Genomic DNA, 18,190 nt, shown 5'->3' with positions numbered 1-18,190 from the left:
GATAGTGAGGTAACGGAAAATATGCTGCTCTGAAGAAAGTAAATTAATACAATGTTTTCAAGAAAAAAAATTGACAGTATGTAAAAAGAATATTAAAAGCATATAAATAATGTCCTGTAATTATACTTTGGAAATTACATACTATGAAAATAATACAAAATATGAAGAAGTATATCTGCACAAAGATAGTTGTTATTGCATTTTTGTCATTGCATAGTTGTCATTATCTGGAATAATAAAAAATTAGAAGCAACCTAGATGTGTAACAAGAAATAAACAAGTGGTAAGAAAAAATTATAAAACTTGGTGACTCTTTGGGTACACATCAAAATAATACTTCAAATTTTCTTAATCACATGGGAAAATGCATTGTAATGACTCAGGGTACACACAGTTGTATATAAAGTTAAATCTTGAGTAGGTAAAGAAGAATTACATAGATGAATTTCACCTAAAGGGTGATTTGCCAAAGAGGTAATAAGTAATAGGTTCTGGATAATGACTTCATAGATAATGTTTTTATTTATAGTTTCTATATTTTAAAGTGTCTATGGGAAATATAGGCCCCATTGATAATTGAAAGAGACAATAAGTACAGTGGCTCTTCCTTTGATTTGAGGTTATTCCCTGGAATATAAGGTTTATAAGTGCAGCGGCTCTTCTTTGATTTGAAGTTATTCCCTGGAGTTCTGCTCCAGTTGTGATCACTTCCAGAACCCAAAGATTTCTCAGCTGCCTAATAAACCAGAGAACAGAATGATCTGGACGATTCATCTAGGATTTGGCTTGAGCTGCTGTATTCATCACATGATCCTCCTGTTCCTGAGCAACTATTGTGGGGTTTATGAGCCCTGGAAGGGATAGCAAGTTAGAGCTGGAATTAGCTGCATTCTAATCTCCGTTACACAGATGTGGCTTTCATTGATTTTTATGGGAGATTTGTGCACATAATGGAGAGAAAAATGTCGCTGATTTGTTTTAATTTAGCTTGAGCAGTAACCCTTTACTAATGTGACTCCTTCTATAAGAGGCATATCTGCACTCATTTTTGTTTTTTTAGCCATGGAAAGCATTGGCTTAGATTTATTTGATAAAGAAATGCTATTGACTACAGATCAATCTAAATACTTGCATCTGAGTCATGTTATTATTCACTTTTCATTGGCTCAAACATTTAATCATCTCAGTTATAAGTTAATAAAACCAAGGTATGTGTAGTATTCTCTCTCTCTTCTCCTTCCCCTATCCCATTCAGGTTAGACACATGTTTCTCAACTTTTGCACTATCAATATCTTGAGATGCAATTTTTTGTTGTATGAGACTTTCCTGTGCATTGCAGGTTGTTTAGCAGCATTCCTGGCCTCTACCCACTAAATGCTAATAGCACTCCTTTCCTCCAGTTGTGACAAATGAAATGTCTTTGGACATTGTCAAATATTCTCTAAAGGTCAGAATCACCTTTAACTGAAATCTACTGGGTTAGGGATACCTGTGGGGCTCAGTAGGTTAAGCATCTAATTCTTGATTTCAGCTCAGGTCATGATATCAAGGTTGTGAGATCAAGCTCTGTGTTGGGCTCTATCTTGGTCATGGAGCCTGCTTAAGAGTCTCTCTCTCTCTGCTCCTTTCTCCCCTGTCTTCCTCTCTTAAAAAAAATTAAAAAGAATTACTGGATTAGACAAAGTGTAAAGAAAGAATGCTAAATAAAGTACAATAATTTTAAATTATAAATGTGTTATTAAAATAATTAATATTATTTCTTTTTAAAATATTTTATTTATTCATGAGAGACACAGAGAGAGAAAGAGGCAGAGATATAGGCAGATGGAGAAGCAGGCTCTATGCAGGGAGCCTGACATGAGACTTGATCCTGGGACTCTAGGATCATGCACTGGGCTGAAGGCAGGCATGAAACTGATGGGCTACCCAGGCGCCCCAATATTATTTCTTATTTAGAAAATAATTTAAGAGAACGGGAAAAAAATCTAAATATTTTCCAGGAAAATAAAATAAAAATGCAGAAAGCCATAACAAAAGAGAAAAGATTGATAAGTTGGACTTCATCAAAATAAAAAAAATACTTATCAAATATCTGCTAGGGAAATTATTATTATTAATTATTATTATTATTATTATTATTATTTTTGCTAGGGAAATTAATAGACAAATCACAAATTTGGAGATAATATTTGCAAAACATATATTTGGCAAAGAACTTAGGTCCAGAATATATACAGATTTCCTACAGTTCAGTAAAAAAAAAATCCAATGCCAAAAATGGGCAAAAGACTTAACTAGATACTTCACAAAGGAAGATACAAATGGTCAATGAACACAAGAAAAAGAGTTCCATATCATCAGACATTAAAACAGCACAAATAAAAATGAAAGTGAAATGACACTATAATCCTATCAGAATGGCTACAGTTAAAAAGGCCGAGAAAAACTGTTGGCAAGTAGATAAACAGATGGAACTGCTAGAAGATGGGAGTGTAAATTGCATACTCCTAAAGGGACCTTTGGAAAAAAGATTGGGCAGTTTCTTATAAGGTTAAAAATATAGGCGTCCCATGACTAACAATTATACTCTTAGATATTTTCTCAAGAGAAACAAAAACATATTGGTTAAATGTCTTGTGCAAAGATGTTCATAGCATACAGTTCATTATACTCTAATACCAGAAACAAGCTCCATGTTCATCAACAGGAAAGCAACATGTGGCATATTCATACAATGGTATATTATTCTGCAATAGGAAAAAGCAAACTATTGATGTACATGAAAATATGAATAAATTTCAGACATTTTGTTGAGTGGAAGAAGCTGTGAACAAAGGCATACCTATTTACTATGTAATTAAACTTATTTGACATTCTAGAATAGGCAAAACTAATCCATGATTAAAAAAAAAAAAGAAGTAGAGGGATTGACTGAGAAGAGGTATCAGTGAACTTTCTGGAATTGTGAAAATATTTTCTGTCTTGATAGGAGTGTGGTTTAATGGGTATATCTATTAGCCAAAATGTGTTGTTCTGTATACTTAACATTTGTACACTTTACTGAATGTAAAATTTACACTGTTTCTCAAAAAAAACCAAAACCAAAACCAAAAAATAACCTGTTATTGAATTCTAATAGTAGGTTTGCTTGGCACAGTGGTACAAGTTAAAGGCTCTGGCATTATTTTAAATATATTGTAGGCTTGACACAATGAGTAAATATATTAAGGATAATGAAAGTGGGTTTCTGAATGCTGGAGATGGGAGTTACAAATATAGAAAGACAGAAGACTAGAATTCACCATTTGGCTTTGAGTTTGATTTGGAGGTATTACAATGAACTCATTATGTGTGTGTGTAAGGGTGCGTTTGTGTACATATACATATATTTACTACCTTTCCACACTGAAGAGGCTTAGAAACAATGCTACTCTAGTAGTAATGAGCAGCCCAGATCTTGGTTACTAAATACTATTCTCTAACAGAAACCAGTGCCCTTTAGAAAAATGGTTGATATCCAGAGCCAATGTGGAGAGAACAAGATAAGTTTGAGATATCTTGTTATGCTGGAAAGTAAGGAAGTGCTTAGACAATGATGAGGACTTATTAAAAGGACACAAGAGGCAACCTGAAGAGGCTCCCCCCTGGGACAAATGAGACTTCTCAAAATGATTGTAATGGATTATTTTAATTGAATAGAATCTATAATGTACATAAATAAGGAGCGGAAAAAGCTCTTCCTTAAAATAGAATGTCAACAGACAAATATAGAAGGATTTTGGAGTTAGGAGACCATCAATAGGTGTTGAAATTAGTAGGTGAAGTTTTATGAAGAACAGAAAATTTGCATTATTTAAAAGATTCTCCTACAGGAGCACCTGGGTAGCCCAGTGGTTGAGCATCCACCTTTGACTCAGGTCATGATCCTGGAGTACTGGGATTGAAGCCCGAATCAGGCTCCCTACAAAACCTATGTCTTTACCTCTGCCTATGTCTCTGCCTCTCTCTCTGTGTCTCTCATGAATAAATAAATAAAATCTTAAAAAAAAAAAGATTCTCTTACAAATTGCAGACCCATTAAAAGCAGTGCAATGATAATTTTGCTAGGAAGAGACTGTGGCATACCACCTTTATTAAGTTATCAGAGTTAATGTCACTTGTATTGAGACATACAAACATCAAGTGGCTTCTAATATAATGCAGTGAGGGGGCAGCCCAGGTGGCCCAGTGGTTTAGTGCCACCTTCAGTCCAGGGCCTGATCCTGGAGACCCTGGATGGAGTCCCACGTCGGGGTCCCTGTGTGGAGCCTGCTTCTCCCTCTGCCTGTGCCTCTGCCTTTCTCTCTCTTTCTCTCTCTCTGTGTGTGTGTGTGTGTGTCTGTCATGAATAAATAAATAAAATCTTTAAAAAAATATAATGCAATGAGGACACAACATCACTTCTTGGTAATCCTGCCCAAGATGCATATGTTGAATTCAATAATGAGGAAACCTTGAAAAAAATATTGATATTTATTGCTTTAAAAATCTCAGGTCAAGGGATCCCTGGGTGGCGCAGCGGTTTGGCGCTGGCCTTTGGCCCAGGGCGCGATCCTGGAGACCCCGGATCGAATCCCACATCAGGCTCCCGGTGCATGGAGCCTGCCTTCTCCCTCTGCCTGTGTCTCTGCCTCTCTCTCTCTCTGTGACTATCATAAATAAAAAATTAAAAAAAATAAATAAATAAAAATAAAAAAAACCCAGAAATAATTTAAAAAAAAAAAAAATCTCAGGTCAAGAGTGCCAGAGATAGGCTAAGAAATAATTCTAATAAAAGGAAAATTATAGTGTTATGACACAAGCCAAAGTGAATATTGGTCTGAGAGAAGAAAAAAACCTGGCTACAAAACACTTCATTGATATAATTTATGGTATTTGTATAACAACTGTGGATTAGAACATTAAATGTATATTTCCTGTTTTTCATAGTTATATTGTTATGCAATAAAATATTTTTAAAGGAAAAACACACTGAAAGTTTTCAAGAGGAAGTATTTCTCCAACTTAACCTCCAATGACTCTAAGACAAATTTTATAAGCACATACACTCACACATACATATGAGAAAAAGAGAATGATAAAGCAGATGAACAAAATATAAACAATTGATGAATCTAGATATAAGATATATAAGATTTTCTTGCAGTATTTTAGCAACTTTTCTATGGGTTTAATGAATAAAAATTTCAGAAAAAAGTGAAGAAAAAATGCAAAAGATAAATGTGAGTAGTAAAGTTAAATTGTAATAAACAGGTGTCTTAGTTTCTATTGCTGTGTAACAAATGATCACAAAATTATCAGCTTTAAACAACATATACATTTATTATTTCATGGTTTCCATGGGAGAGAATTCTAAGTACAGCTTAGTTCAGTATCTCACAAGGTTATAATAAAGATATTGGCTGGGCTGCATTTTCATTTGGATGCTTGACTGGGGAAGAGCCTCCTTCCAAGCTTATTAAATTTGTTGACAGAATCCATTTCCTTGTGGTTATATGACTGAGAGTCTCAGCTTTTTACTGGCTATTAGCTGAAGGCTGATCCTCAAACGCGTCCACAGTTTCCTTGCAGGTGGTCCTCTACAGGTAGTTCAAAGCATGCCTGAAGAAGAATGTCTTACTCCAGTCTTCTTAGGTGGACTCTTATGTAACAGCATAATCAGGGGAATACCATTCTGTCCCCTTTGCCATATTCTATTAGTTGGAAACAAGTTATAGGTCCCATTCACGCCCTAAGGAAGGGAATTATACAAAGACGTGGACACAAGAAAGTGGGGATTACTGGGAGACAGTCAATTGTATCTGCCACAGCCTGAAATGACTAAATCAAATGTGATTTATTAAATCCTACACAGTTTTCTATTTTCAATTTAAACTACGTTAAGAAATGGAAACATTATTTTCTAAGAACTATTGATGGTGTATATTTGAGAGAAACAATGTCTTTTTTTTTTTTTTTTGGTATCCATGCAGAATCTTTAGAACATTTTTTTTTAACATTTCAGAAATATCTTACATTATTAATCCTACATCATCAAGATGTTTAGTCATAAGTGCTATACACTAACTATGTCTGATTTTCTATCAAGGCAATAGTAGAATTGCACTTACCTACTTCTTTTTGAATTGGGTTTTATCATGTGACTTGTAGGTATCATCATGTGACTTCCTTTGATCAAGGAAATGCACATGAAAGCTTTCATTGCCCATTTAATCTGCCATATTCATCTTTATGTGGCTCCTAATATTAAGAAAAATATGGTACAAACAGGTTCCTGTCAGTCTGGATCCCTAAGTGATTATAATAGGCAGAGTCTCCATATTGAAGTTGGATATGCAATAAAGATGAAAATTGAATCCTGTTGTTAGGCGATTGTTATTTTTGGCTCTTTTTGTTGTTGTAGCCTGACATCATCCATCCTGACTGGTATTGAGATTTGTAGCCAGAATGGGATGCTGCTATCACAAAGCCCTAAATTATGTAGTATTGGTTTAATGATCAGTGGATTGGTGATCAGGAAACAGAAGCTGAAAGCATGGTGATCTGTCATATTTGAGAAGGAAATATTTGGCAATATTCTCAGCTAGGAAGCAGATCATGTACTTAGGGATTCTTGCATTAGGGGAAAAGTTTAGAAAGAAGAATGTGAGCTCTGTGTGTTGATTGCATTGGTAAGAAATAGCATGAAAGCGGGACGCCTGGGTGGCTCAGCGGTTGAGCATCTACCTTTGGCTCAGAGCGTGATCCCAGGATGGAGTCCCACATCAGGCTTCCTGCAGGGAGTCTGCTTCTTCCTCTGCCCATGTCTCTCTGTCACTCATGAGTAAATAAATAAAATATCAAAAAAAAAAAAAAAAGAAATAGCCCAAAAGAGATACTTTTGCCGTACACGTTCATGGGCCAGTGCTACCCAATATCAGCAGTGCAAACTACAGTGTTTACATCTAATGAAAGTGACCGAGGGTTCTTCCCTGGAATAGTCCCAGCTGTGATTTGAGGGTTGTTTCTGGCTGTAAAGCCTTAAAGCCTGACCTTCAATTTCTCTTGGGGGTTGTGGAAGTTACCTAATGTCATTCAATAGATCTCATTTGTGCTTAAAAATTTACTCATGTATTTTGTGGTTAATCATTGAGAATTCTGACTATCAGACACTTACAAATTCACTGAGATTTTTTATTAAGTACTTACTGTGTTTTGGGTACTGGGCTAGATCCTGGAAATATGAAGAATGACAAACATGGACTTTGACCTCAAGAGGCTTAAACTACATTTCTAGCATTGTATTATAAATATTTATGAATTTATTGTAGGGGAGGAAAACTTTTTCTTTTTCCTTTATCCATATTAGGTTCTCCAGCCGAGGCCCAGTAAATTAGAGTGACAGAGACAGATTAATAAGAGAAAAACAAACAGAAGTGTATTAACATGTGTATCAAACATATATGTGGGAGTACTCAGTGATGAGTAAATCAAAGGGCTGGTTAAAACTTTGGCTTATGGAGCATCTTAAAGAATAATACATTTTGAGACAAGTGATAAGACAAAGAAAAAGAACCTTGAGTTTCTACAGTGGCAAATTGTGTGAAGATAAACATGTGAGAGAACAAATGAAGTATAAGGGCTAGTTCATAAGGATTGTTATGTAGTTTCCGCAGTGCTGTCTCTGGGCTGATAAGGATCTAGAGTTGTCTCCAGCGATTAACTTCTGTCCTCCTGGTAGAAAGGCAGGAAGAGACATCTTTCAAATTTTATGTCCTGCTTGTAGGCAAATGGAGGAAGGACAGAGAGCATTTTCTTTGCATTTGCTTCTTTTTAATTACCTTCAGCTCAAAATGACCAAGTGGCATATTTTGGGTTGTCATATTCTGCTACCCTTCAATATATTTAATGTATACCAGTAAAATATAGCACAAAGCTAATTATTCTGAAATAATATCTCATAAATAAATGTGTCTACTATTTATATGACAATTAAGAATGGAAATTATTTTCATTTTAACTCAACAAAAAAAGCAGGAAAATATTTCTCTCATGTAGAGCATTTTTTTTACAGTTTTTGATGCTAATTCTAAATTACTTTTATTATACTTATCAGATGATTTTATTTCTTTCTAGAACACAACTCAACAATGAAGCAATGCCATTTTAAAGTTAGTGCTAATTCTTGAGTTGGCACAAGATGCTTTATTCTTTTTAAAAAGATTTATTTATTTGAGAGGGAGAAAGTGAGCACAAGTGGGGCAGGGTGGGGGGAGGGCACAGGGAGAAGAGAATCTTAAGCAGATTCTGCAGGGCTCAATCTCACAACCCTGAGATCACAACCCTGAGATCACCATCTGAGTTGAAATGAGGAGTCAGATGCTTAACTGACTGCATCACCCAGATACTCCACAAGATGCTTCATTTTGAGAAAAGTATTAGAAGAACAGAATAGAATTTTACATCTTTTAAATACATCTCCTTTGGGGTACCTTGATAGCTCAGTTGGTTAAACGTCTGCCTTTGGCTCAGGTCATGATCTCAGACTCCTGGGATTGAGCCCCCTGTCAGGTTTTCTGCTCAGTGAGGAGTCTGCTTCTCCCTCTCCCTTTGCCCCTTCTCCCACTTGTGTTCTCTCTCTCTCTCTCAAATCAATAAATAAAAAATATATCTCCTTTTAGCTGTTTGCTTCATACTCTGAATTATATTTAAAGAAATGAAGAAAATTAGACTTTTTACAGCAATTAGAAAGTTTGTTTATATACAGCTGCAAATTATATTTGAGAAAATAGAGAATAACATTTCATCGGAAGCTGTTTTTCAAATACCACTTGCTTTCCTGGAGTTTTAACTAAAACTTTATTATTTTTTTCCTATAGACATGTAGATGCATTTAGGAAATAACAGGAAATCATTTACCTAAGTTAAATCTCTTGGATAAGTGTGATTTCAATGCTTGAGAGTTAGATGTTGATAATCAGGATTAATTGCTCAGTAAGGGATTTTTTTTTTTCCTAGGAAACACTAACTACTGAATATAAACTATGGACTTAGAAGTAAATGTTCTTTGTGATGCTCCATTGGCACATTCCAAATCATCCAGACATGATTTATGTAGGGGCTTCTATTCAGAGTTGTCTTTGGAAGCTACATTCCAAATGGGAGTTGGAAATAAAGCTTAAGATTTCCCCCTTAGGAACACTACAGAGCAGGGAAGAAATGCAATAAAGGGTTGAAGAACCAGGTCTGGGATCACGAGACCTGGCCCTGCTGTTAAATGTTTTACTTTTTCTTACCTGTAAAATGAATGAATTGGATTATATGATCTCGAAAATTCCCTTGAGGTTTAAGTCCTACTACTATGAAACAAATAGGTGGAAACAATAAAAATAATTGATCTTCTTTAGGTATAAATTGAAAAGGAAACTGAAAAAAGAGTTGTTCATTAAAAAACTGACTTCACCATAGATGCTGCTTATTAGAATTATTTAGTGCTTGAACTACTGGTGTTGATTGCATGAAAACAATTACCTTGGGTTTAATTAATTAATTCCACAGCAAGATAAAACAAGACATACTCCATTCACATAAGTGGAAACAGAGGGAATAAGGCCAGAGATAAAAATTAATTCTCAATTCTAAGAGAGATATTTTGATGAATCAGTTTTGTAAATGAAGCTGACACTCTCTGACTTGATCTAATATAAGGCAGCTAAGGGTAGACAGGATTTGCCTCATTTTCTGGAGTGAAAAGTAGACAGATTAAGATATTTAAAAATATCTATTTAGGAGTCTGGTCATGATTTGTTTTAGGTAGAATTTTGTGACCTGAATAAATAGTTGATAGTTATTCTACTCAGTGTGGTTTATAAACTAAATGGATCCACCTATAGATAACATTAGTATTTAGATTATTTCTGATAATGTGTACACCTTGTTCATATTTCTGCAAAGGAAAAGGCCTTGTTCTCCCTGTAAAACTTTTATCACTCTGAATTAACCTCTAATATTTTCTGCTTTTCTCCCTCTGTCATTAGGCTGCTCTAGCTGTGGGGTATCTAATCCTGGCACTTCTCTGCCCCTAGGATGAAATCTCTCCCCCAGGAATCATTTTCTAGCCTTCTTACAAATTGTATATCTGAACCCATATGCTATCGGAACCTTTTAATATGTAAAGCACTCGAAATGAAATGACCTCAGATGCAAGTCCCCACCAAGTTCCCCTACTGCAAGTGGAGGTCTTATTTTTAAGCTCTTTGAGTGCAGTCTCTTTTATTAGATTCCCTGGGTATAGCGTGTGCTTAATAAATAATGATAAAGGTTTTTAAATCTCATTTTACAAATGAGAAGTCAGAAGTGTTCTGGCCGTTGTGGATTAACTATTCATCTAGTGAGTCAAACTTTATCCTCGGGATCCCTGCAGAGTATATCCAGTTCAATCTGAGGTGTAACATCAGGTGAGTAGATGAAATGAGCATATCCATCCAGCACAGTCTGGAAGAAATAGATCTTTCTAAAAACAGTCAAAATGTTCATAAATGAAGAGATTTTAGTTGTTAGTGGGAAGAAACAGAAAAATGTGTGATATTATGATATAACTATATAATGTGCATAACAAAAATTACTTGTTTTGCAAAATAAGATCAGGAATGTGTATTGATTGCTATGTTATTTAAAGATAAATCTGCAAATGTGGGGTGGAAGCAGAAAAAAATAACCTACAGACCATTTTGCATTTGTACAAAATCAAATTAAGATCCGAACTCCCTATAGGTGACACATTCTGCTTTGTACCGTCACAGAAGGGTCAATGGACAGAAAGCTGTATATGATTGTCAAAGCGCTTATAGTATATGGGATCAGGGATGGAGTAGGGTAGAGAAAAGGATGGGTATAAAATAAACAGTTGTCTTTATTTCAAACTTAAGATAACTGCCAGCAAAATAATGCAGTGCAATGGGCATTCTAAGGACAAAGAAACTGGGTGTAGCCAGAGGCTTAGAGAAAATGCTGCTGAGAATAGTCAAGATGGATACAGAGGTAAAGATGGAAGGATTTTATATATAGTAATCAACTTTTTTTATTCTTCAGTAACAAATTGTTAAGCATCTATGGCTCACTTGCTTGGGGGAAGAAATGGCACCCTAAAATGAGTACACATGATTTCTGACTCCTGGAAACTTCCAATCTGGACAGACTTGTCTTACTGTGTCTGTTCCAGGAGGGATCCTTTCTGATACTGGAGATCTATGCTGTTATAGTAGTGCCCTTAGTAATCCCGGCAGGGAAAAATCCTTCCAGTTCTTTTTTTTTTTTTTTTTTTTTTTTTTTTTTTTAATTTTTTTTTTATTTTTATTATTTTTTTTTAATTAACTTTTATTGGTGTTTAATTTACCAACATACAGAAAAACACCCAGTGCTCATCCCGTCAAGTGTCCACCTCAGTGCCCGTCACCCATTCCCCTCCAACACCCGCCCTCCTCCCCTTCCACCACCCCTAGTTCGTTTCCCCGAGTTAGGAGTCTTTATGTTCTGTCTCCCTTCCAGTTCTTACCTACAAAATCTTCATAAGATGATTGGGAAATTCTCAGCGTTTCTTTCCAACTGATGTCCACACTCACTAGTTTTCCTCAGAACCAATTATACTGCACTGATAAAGATGCATAATGAGAAGGAGGCGTTCTGAAGGCAGATCTTTTACAGAAGTGTGAGCCCCGTGCATATGCTTTCTGTTCTGACTTCCCTCTCTTCTCAATTCTCCCTTCTTTCTCTAGAGCCCTGTTTTCAGACTCATGGAATCTCGTAGCCTGCCATCTCAGGAAGTTTCACTTCTCACTAAAGGAGCTTCTGTCTCCTTCTGAACATTCTAGTAGGTTGTGAACTGAAGAGACTGATACTCCTTTTATAATTAGGGTGCCTTAGTCAGCTTGGGCTGCTATAAGAAAATACTATTGACTGAGTGACTTAAACAACAGACATTTATTTATCACATTTCTGGAGCCTAAAAAGTCCAAGATCAGGCACTGGCAGATCTGGTATCTGGCAAAGCATGCTTCCGAACTTATAGATGGCCACCGTCTTGTTGTGTCTATATGGCAGACAGCAAAGTAGAAGAAAGCTCTCATGTCTCTTCTTGTAAGGGCACCAAAATCCTACTCACGAGGGCTTCATCCTCATGACCAATCACCTCCCAATGGTCCTACCTCCCAGTACCATCATGTTGGAGGTTAGGAATTTAATATCTGAATTTTGAGGGGACACATGCAGTCTATATAGCACAGGGTTTGATGATTTCAAAAGTGGGCTAGGGTGTTGGTAGGTTTAGTATTGTGGGTGAGAGTGATAGTGTGATCTTAATTACATTCACTTTTCCTCACAGCTATCTAAGAAGAGCACATTTTTTCATCTATTTTTTCCCCCAAGAAAAACCAGTCTACTCTAATATATTAAAAGGATATTTCCCCTGTTGGTATGACTTCAGCCCTGCCCTTTGTGAAATAAGAACCTTGTAAGTATTGTGGTAGGAACATTGGACTTTTAAGCCTTTTTATATTACAGGAGTCACCATTCTAACTCTAACTGGCTCTCACTTAGCCATTTGAGATGGGCGGTGCCAGCTCTATTTAAGGGCTTTCTAATTTCAAGTTTTTCCTTTAGAAGGGATTTGTACCCATGTGTATATGTGTGTAAGTATATGGGGGGGTTCAATTACGTTATGAAAAAGCTTAACATAGGGGAGGTATTTAAAAAAAAGCTGGTATGTCTTGTACTAGAAATGAGCTTGATTATTAAAATACCAAAATGAATTTGCCATCAAAGAGACATCTATTAAGAGACTATACAACATAAATTGTGCAGTGCATGGATCAATTACACAACATCAGGATGAGACCCAAGGGATTAGTTAGCCATCACTTTTGAAATGAGGTTCAGCTTTTATCCGGGTTTCATATACATCTAACGTGAAGGAGTGTGTAGAGGAATTTTCCTGAAAATGGAATTTTAAATGGTGTACCCTATATATAGTTCCACACCATTTTATTCCCCCGGGAAAGATGACATTTGTTTTAGGGAGGCAGATTTGAATAAATTTCCCTCTTTGGGCTGGTAATCAGTATGCGTTTTTTTTTTTTTTTTTTCAGCCAAAAAGCCCAATTTCTCTCCTATAATTTCAACTCTCCTGGAAAGTGTTGGGGTTTGTATTCAATTGTTCAGGGAGCCTCCTCTCCTCCTTTTAACTGATGATTAATAAAGTCAGTAGTCTTCCCTAATCCATGGGGGATATGTTCCAAGACCCTCACTAGACATCTGAAACTATGGATAGCACTGAAATCTATATATTATGTTTTTTCCTATACATATGTAGCTATGATAAAATTTAATTTTATTAGTTAGCCATAGTAAGAAATTAATGATAACTAATAATAAAATGTAGAACAATTAATATACTGTAATAAAGGTTATGTGATGTGCCCCCCTAAATATTATCTTGTACTCACCCTTCTTCTTACGATAATGTGAGATGACAAAATGCCAATACGATGAGATGAAGTAAGGTGAATGTCATAGGTGCTATGATGCAGTGTTAAGCCTCTATGGATGTTCTGATGGTACCTGAGAAGGATCATTTTCTGGCCAACAGACACATGAAAAGATGCTCAATATCATTAATCAACAGGGAAATGCAAATTAAAAGCACAATGAGAAATCACCTCACACCCATCAGATGGGGGAAAATCAGAACAAACAACAAGTGTTGGCAAGGATGTGGAGAAAAAGGAACTTAGTACTCTTGGGACTGAGCCCTGAGCTGGGCTTCCTGCTCAGCAGTAAGCTGCTTCTCTTTCTCCCTCTGCCCCTTCCCCTGCTCGTGCTCGCTCACTCTGTCTCTCTCAAATAAATAAATAAAATCTTAAAAAAATAAAAAATAGGAAAAGCCTATGATCCAGTAATTCTAGTAAATATCACTGGGCTTTTACCCAAAGAAAACAAAAGTACTAATTTGAAAAGCTATATGCACCACTATGTTTATTGCAGCATTATCAACAATAGCCAAGATATGGATATAACCCAAGTATCTATGACAGATGCATGGATAAGGAAGATGGGGTGTACATAATGGAATATTACATAGCCATACAAAGGATGAGATCTTGTTATTTGTGACAATATGGATGGACCTAGAGGCTATAATGCCAAGTGAAGTCAGTCAGAGCAAGACAAGTGCCATATGATTTCACTCTTATGTGGTATCTAAAAAAAAAAAAAATGAATGTAGGTGAAAAGCAGAATCAGAACTATAGGGATCCCTGGGTGGCGCAGCGGTTTGGCGCCTGCCTTTGGCCCAGGGCGCGATCCTGGAGACCCTGGATCGAATCCCACATCGGGCTCCCGGCGCATGGAGCCTGCTTCTCCCTCCGCCTGTGTCTCTGCCTCTCTCTTTCTCTCTGTATGACTATCATAAATAAATAAAAATTAAAAAAAAAAAAAAGAACTATAGAGAACAGACTGATAATTGTCAGAGGGAAGGGGTTGGGAGAACGTGCAAAATAGGTTAGAGGGGAGGGAAATCTAGCTTCTAGTTATGGAATGAATAAGTCATGGGGATAAAAGATACACCATAGAGATTATAGTTAATGATGTTGTAATAGCAGTTTTTTAGTTTTTTTTTTTTTTACTTAGATATGGAATTTTCCTTCCTTTTCGTATAATGTATCTAGTTAGATTATTCTTCTTGGTACTTACCACAAAAAAGTAACATAGTGGGTAGCCCAGGTAGCTCAGTGGTTTAGCGTTGCCTTCAGCCCAAGGTGTGATCCTGGAGACCCAGGATCGAGTCCCATGTTGGACTCCCTGCATGGAGCCTGCTTCTCCCTCTGCCTGTGTCTCTGCCTCTCTCTGTGTATCTCTCATGAATAGATAAATAAAATCTAAAAAAAAAAGTATCATAGAAAAATGTATTTATATTTTGGGACCAAAATACAAGTGAAGGGCAGGATGACATTTGGTTTTCCCCCTCTCACAGCCTCAAAGAAATCATTCATTACAACAAGGATCATAAAGGGTTAATCTGTGATTTGGTGATTTGTATGTAGTGTAGCACAGAAAGGAAATTTCATGCATTTTCACAGATGAGACCAAAGGTTGAACATCATCCTGTGTGGCTTCTCTACGGCCATTTCAATAACCCAGATGAGAAGTTTGTTCAGAAATTCGGCTTTTCCCCTTCCCTCCTTAATCTTCTTACCAGGTCACGTCCCTGATGCAGACACTCTTGGGGAGGGAGGAGGGAAAGATCTGGGTCCCTGCAAACAGGGCGGATCAAAAATCTTTATGTACTAAAAATGGGTAGTGATGGTGGTGTGAACAAATATGTATCCTTTTTTTCCTCCCTGCCTAGAGACTCCTCATAGGGGAGAGAGTAGCTGCACTTGTGGTGAGCACAGTGTAACATAGAGAGTTGTGCAATCACTGTTGTACACCTGAAACTAATGTAACATTTGTGTCAACTATACTCAAATTCAAAAAATTAAAACAAACAAAACAAAACAAAACAAAACAAAAAAACAGGGTCATCTGTTTCTGCACCGTAGCTGAACATAGGTAACTGAAACTGCTGGAAACCAAAATCATGGATGAGAGGAGAATGCTGCATTAGCAATTCTTTATTAGAGGCACAGCCCTACTCTTTGCATCAGTGAATTTCATAGCAATGGGTGCAGGCTTCCTCCCTGGGGGGCAGTTACAAGGTCTGTGCGACCCCAGTGAATCTCTGGGCTTTCAGGGTCTATTCCCAGAGATGCCTCCATTCTCCTTTGTCGCCATTACTTTTGTCAGGGGCTCCCTTTTCTCCTTTCTGTTTTGTAGACCTCTGAGACCACCAACACATTGGGTGATTTGCTAGGATTCCCAGATTTCAGCATCATACTTGTAGTTAAGATTCATTGCAGCAACACAGTAGGGATATACAGCTATGGTAGTAAAAATACATCTGAAAAAACACATCAGGAAGAGTCTGGAGAAATTCCTGCGCTGGCTCCCTATGCCCTTTCCCTCCTGTGAGGGGTCACACGCCACACAGTCTCTTTCCAGTAGTAAAAATACATCGACACCCATGTAATGTGTGCCCAGGGAGGCTTGTTTGTGGTTCAGGGTTCAGGGTTTCAGTTGGAAGCTGATCACAGAGGCAACCATGCCCACCAGAGTCCCAGACTGTAAGATTCTGAAGAGGGTGCTCATCGTAAACAACGAAAACCTAAACCCACGTTTGTATAAAGAGTCCAGGCAAGCTGGCAGAGCCACCAGACCTTACCACGTAGTGAATGTTTTAAAGGCTAAGTGCCTGGGTGCCAGTCAAAGGCCAATCTTGAAAAGCAAAAGCAAGGCCTTCTAAAGATAACAGCCTCAAGCGCAGTTGTGTTTGCTCTTTCCTGCAAACTTTTCTGCTTTGGTTATGGATTGGTTTGGAACCAATAATCTAGTTTTGATTCCTGAAGACATATTTGATGTTTGTCCACTCATTTCCTCACTTGGAAAATGGGTTTGGAATCCAGCTACCAGTCTTTCGGCACAAAGGTTAATTCAGGCACTTTGGTATATAATAGGTTAGTTGGCAGGACAATTTTATTTAAAATGAATACCTTTCTAAAAATTAGTTAAGGAAGTTTATGCTAAGGTGCTTTGTAAACTATAAATTGAAATGCTCTACAAAATACTATTTGTTTAGTTATTAGTGGCTCCCAGCACAGTAGACCATGCCTTTTCCAAGCAGTCCTCGGCTCTTGTGTGTGCTCTGGGTCCTGGATGCTGGCAGGCAGAGGTGCTGTTGCAAGGTTGTCACAGAGCAACCTTTATGGAGATGTTACACCATTTTGGGCCTCAACCGTTTTGCTTTAGAAATAACACAAAGGAAACATCTTCTCTCACTTGGAGCACAGAAGTTAGAAGTACAGATTCTAAAACTCTGTGGCCTAGACTTGAATCCCCATTCTTCCACTCACTGCGTTTGTTATTCTGGGCAAACAACTTAATCTCTAGGAGGTCCTTTCTTTATCTGAGATGAGATATCAATATCAAAGTATCAATATCATTGGGTTATCATGAGCTTTAAATGAGTGGATACATATAAAGTACTTAAAACAGTGTCTGGCACTTGGTAAGTACCTTATAAATATTTGCTATTATTAGTATTTGTTAATATCTTCAAAACATTGTGTGTGGTGTAATGGGAAGGAAATAGACTTTTTTTTTTTTTTTTTTTTTTAATAAAATAAACTTTTGAATCAAGGAGATCTGGGTTTAAATCCTGGCCCCGCATTTGTTATTTGTAGGACTTTGGGAAGGTTACACAAACTCTTTGAACTCTTTTCTCCTTAGATAAAAAAATGGAAATACTCTTTATCTGGCAGAGTGTTTTGCATTTAGGATTAGAGATCATATAAATACAGTAGTCAGCACATAGTACTTAGCAAATTTTTATTATTGTTCATCAGTTCATTTTTGTAATTATTTATAGAGTGTCTATTCTGGACTTTGGTGACATGGTTTTGAATAAGACAGGTCCCTTGCTGCCTACCTTCGGATGAGGAAAGACGCATGATAAATTAATGAACTCATGCATACATAGTCTTACATCAGTGATGAGTGCAATGAAGATGGAAAGCCCAGATGAGATGTTAAGGGCAGGGTGAGGCAAGGAGAGTAACTGGAAGCCTGGGTGGTGGATTTGGAAAGGATGAAGAGGGGTGGCCTTTATAAGGAACTGGAGACTGGAATAGAGAGAGGGGTGCAAAGCTCTGCAATGAGAAGTGTTCTAGGCAGAGGGAATAGTAAGGGTAAGGCTCTGAGATGGGAGGAAGCTTGGCATGTGTGCAGTAAAGTGCCCAAAGGAGCAGGAGAGTGGGAAGCAACAGAGGAAGGATGGAGATTAGAAAGACAAGCAGAGAACAGATCAATTAGGGCCTGCCTACCTAAGGAGAAAATGCTGAGTTTTCTTCTGAAAACAAGGAGCCATATGGAATATAAAGAGATAAGAAATAATCTGATTTTTCATTTAAAAGCTCAATTAAATAAATAAATAAATAAATAAATAAATAAATAAATAAATAAATAAAAGCTCAATCAGTAGCAGGGCAAGTTTGGAACCAGGGAGAGCATGTTGGATTCTTTTTC

This window comes from Vulpes lagopus, chromosome 17, assembly GCF_018345385.1.
Source record: "Vulpes lagopus strain Blue_001 chromosome 17, ASM1834538v1, whole genome shotgun sequence".
Lineage (NCBI taxonomy): Eukaryota > Metazoa > Chordata > Mammalia > Carnivora > Canidae > Vulpes > Vulpes lagopus.
The sequence above is the reverse complement of the archived record's forward strand: the minus strand, read 5'-3'. Positions refer to the sequence as shown.